The sequence below is a fragment of the Chiloscyllium plagiosum genome, unplaced genomic scaffold, assembly GCF_037043375.1.
Source record: "Chiloscyllium plagiosum isolate Xiang-an unplaced genomic scaffold, Cpla_swu_hap1 HiC_scaffold_25, whole genome shotgun sequence".
NCBI lineage: Eukaryota > Metazoa > Chordata > Chondrichthyes > Orectolobiformes > Hemiscylliidae > Chiloscyllium > Chiloscyllium plagiosum.
In genome coordinates this window covers 45,160,461-45,164,334 of record NW_028270163.1, presented here as the reverse complement: position 1 = coordinate 45,164,334, position 3,874 = coordinate 45,160,461, and positions in this window count along the sequence as shown.

Below are 3,874 nucleotides of genomic sequence, written 5' to 3'. Positions count from 1 at the left end.
CCCCTCAGGGAGCATGGGAAATTAGCTCACACCAAAACAGGCTGGTTGCCATGTCAGAGCCTGACAGGGTAGACTAGTTCCTTCGAAAGGCTGACAACTTTTTAATTTTGTTTTTGTTCATCCAGGAGAACATTTTCTGAGCAGTCCTGTAAGGGCTGTTGGTGAGGCTGCTTGCTACCCCGTTATAACGGGGAATCATAGATAGTTAAATCTCTACCCAATTGTAGCAAGCAGTCTAACCACCAGCCCTCAGAAATTGTGAGCAGGATTCTGTGTAGGTCATGCGGCTGGACAACTCGTCTAGTACCATAGTCACTAATAGTACCATGCACATTTTAGAAGGTGATTCTATAATAAACAGAATCATTCCAAATCTGGAATAGTTATCCTTAGAATAAAGGAGATTAAGAAGAGCACTATTTTTGAATTTTAATTTGGGATTTCTAGCATCTGTATTTTTCGTATTTTCTCTTTCAAAGAGAGTTTTAAGAGAGGTGTTCAAAATTATCATTGTCTCCAGTAAGGAAGGAGAAACATTTTTGATTAGTCAGTAGTGTGTGGTTACAATATACAAAAGAAAGATGAGTTTTTTTTGATGCAGCAGCTTCTGATCTGAAATGCACAATCAGAAGCAAATTCAATAAACTTAAAAGATGGGATTGGATATATTCTTGAAAATGACTATGTAGGGCTATGGTTAAAGATAATAGTAGTTCTGTTGATAGGCTGGCAGAGGAATAATGGCTGAATGACCTCTGTGTTCTGTAAGATTCTGGCATAACTATGCTCAGTACAGTAGATGAATATTCAAGCCTCTAACACCATATGGTACTTGCAAAAGACAAACACACCAACCAGTATATCTTATCTGTTCTCTACAAGTACATGAAAGACTGTAAAAAGGAATAACCCAGACAACAGAAGTTGCTTGGTCTGCCCGTAATTACAGTCTATTCAAACTAAATCAAGAAAAGCAACAATATATGGACTTCAGTAAGGCATTTGACAAGGTTCCCCATGGAATACTGATTGGCAAGGTTGGATACAGAACTGGCTCAAAGGCAGAAGACAGAGGGTGGTGGTGGAGGGTAGTTTTTCTGATTGGAGGCTTGTGATTGGAGTACCACAAGGATCGGTGTGGGTCTACTACTTTTCATCATTTACATAAATGATTTGGATGTGAACATAGCAGGTATAGTTAATCAGTTTGCAGATGACACCAAATTTGGAGGTGTAGCAGACAGCAAAGAAGATTACCTCAAACTACAACGGGATCTTGATCAGATGAACCGATGGGCTGAGGAGTGGCAGATGGATTTTAATTTAGATAAATGCGAGGTGCTGCATTTTGGGAAAGCAAATCTTAGCAGGACTTATACACTTAATGGTAAGGTGCTAGGGAGTGTTGCTGAACAAAGAGACCTTGGAGTGCAGGTTCATAGCTCCTTAAGAAGTTCAAATAATGAGCTTGACAGAGACAGGTGTCACAGGGAGCAGAACTAAGGATCTCCTGTTTACCAGGGAGGTGTTTTAACCAACTAAGCCACAGCAGCACAGAGTTGCAGGTAGATAGGATAGTGAAGGCAGCTTTTGATATGCTTTCCTTTATTGGTCAGAGCATTGAGTAGCAGAGTTGGGAGGTCATGTTGTGGCTGTACATACAGGATATTGGTTCGGCCACTGTTGGAATATTGCGTGCAATTCTGGTCTCCTTCCGATCGGAAGGATGTTGTGAAACTTGAAAGGGTTCAAAAAAGGTTTACAAGGATTTTGCCAGGGTTGGAGGATTGGAGCGAGAGGGAGATGCTGAACAGGCTGGGGCTGTTTTCCCTGGAGCGTCGAAGGCTGAGGGGTGACCTCATAGAGGCTTATAAAATCATGAGGGGCATTGGTAGGATAAATAGACAAAGTATTTTCCCTGGGGTGGGGGAGTCCAGAACTAGAGAGCAAAGGTTTAGGGTGAAAGGGAAAAGATATAAAAGGGACCTAAGGGGCAACTTTGTCACTCAGAGGGTGATGCGTGTCTGGAATGAGCTGCCAGAGGAAGTGGTGGAGGCTGATACAATTACAACATTTAAAAGGAATCTGGATGGGTATATGAATAGGAAGGGTTTAAAGAGAGATGGGTCACGTGCTGGCAAATGGAACTAGATTAGGTTGGGATATCTGGTTGGCATAGACGAGTGGGATCGAAGGGTCTGTTTCCGTGCTGTATATCTCTACAACTCTATAATTAATAAGTATTTTAAAATAAATTATTTACAATATTAAAGACATAAGATTTAATTTCCTATGACAAAAACCATTATCCAGATCACAAAGATGAAAATGAAAATGGAGCAGGAAAGTAAATTTCAAAAGATATGGAAGTCAAGATATAGAAGTAAGATTCAATCTTGTTTCTCGTGAACGGAACTGGTACACTACAGATCAGATATCTGGTGTAATTACTTAACTAGACCAAAACTAATCTCCAACATCTCCATGTAAATTCTGGATTATGGGACAAGGAGTTACGAAGGCAAATTCCTTTGCAAGCTTCCTGGTTAAATGAACAATGTACAAAATCTTGAAGCCCTTGCAGTTCTGTTGAAGGTTTTAGATATCCATGATTTTCAAAGGTATTGTCTATACATTTGAGTGATGTCATTGCATTGGTGCAGGATAACTTGGGGATTCTCTATAATATTTTTTACTGAGATTCACTACAATTGATAGTCAGACTGATCAAAATGCTGCATTTTCTCAAATCAGGTGCCATGACTAAATGCTTATTTTATTGTCCTTAGTACATTCTTCTTCCTCTACTTCTAATTAAGCACTGGAACAACCTGCAGATGATACTAGACATCAGAATTGTTTTAAAAATCTAGTTTCTATATGCCTTTTTCTGCCCCATGGTGATTAATCTTTCCCAAAAGATATGCAAAAGAAGATTCCATATGGATATGGTTTACACTGTGTGTATAATCAATAATCCAGATGCAAATTTCACTCAAAATTGCATTATTTTCCAAAGTGAAGTTAGGTTCAAGTGTCCACTCCTTTGTTGCAAAATCAAAAATATAACCTTGCATTTTAAACAAATCCTTTATATATTTGAGTAGTAACCTAGTGCAGTTTGATGAACATGATTGAAAATGTCCTCATCACAAAAAGCATTTTAAATACATTTTTACTTCACCATCTGTAAATAAAACACATTGTAGAAGATGAAAATGGCTTAAAAAACCTAATCAGATCCATATACCAGCTTCATTGGCACACTCTAGAAAATTAACAATTTAATCTTTAAAATCTTTTTATAATCATGTACATTACTACCCCGTGCCGAGAAAATAAATGTTTTATATGGCTTCCTCATAGGGCTGAAAATGGACACAGTTCACAGAAACTTGTCACTGTGATTAATTTGATTCTGGACTTATACCAGCTTTGTGGTCAGGGATGGCTTCCAATGTGATTTACTTTAGTCAGGGAAAAGTCATGGAAATTCAATTCATGCTGAATGCAACTTTTGCTTGAAGTTCAGCAATCCTTTGCACAAGTTTATCCAATTTTTAGTGAATTGAGCCAGAAAAATCAGAGCAACCCAGCAGGAATTACACACCACAGTCCTTGGCAATTGTCTGTTCCCTCAAAACAAAGCTCTACAACTGCACCTCTGAGGAAGAAGTACTCACGCACGCAGCACAATTAATTGCTGCTTAAAGACCACTTGTGCCAGTCGAGTTTGGGATATCTTTTGAAAAAAAATCAGTGATGTCGACCAAATTCTTTCCTGGTAATGACTTGAATATCCTATCACTGTGAGATGGCCAGATTCCAACACTGTCAAGTTCTAAGCTATGCAAATTCAGTAATTACAAATCCA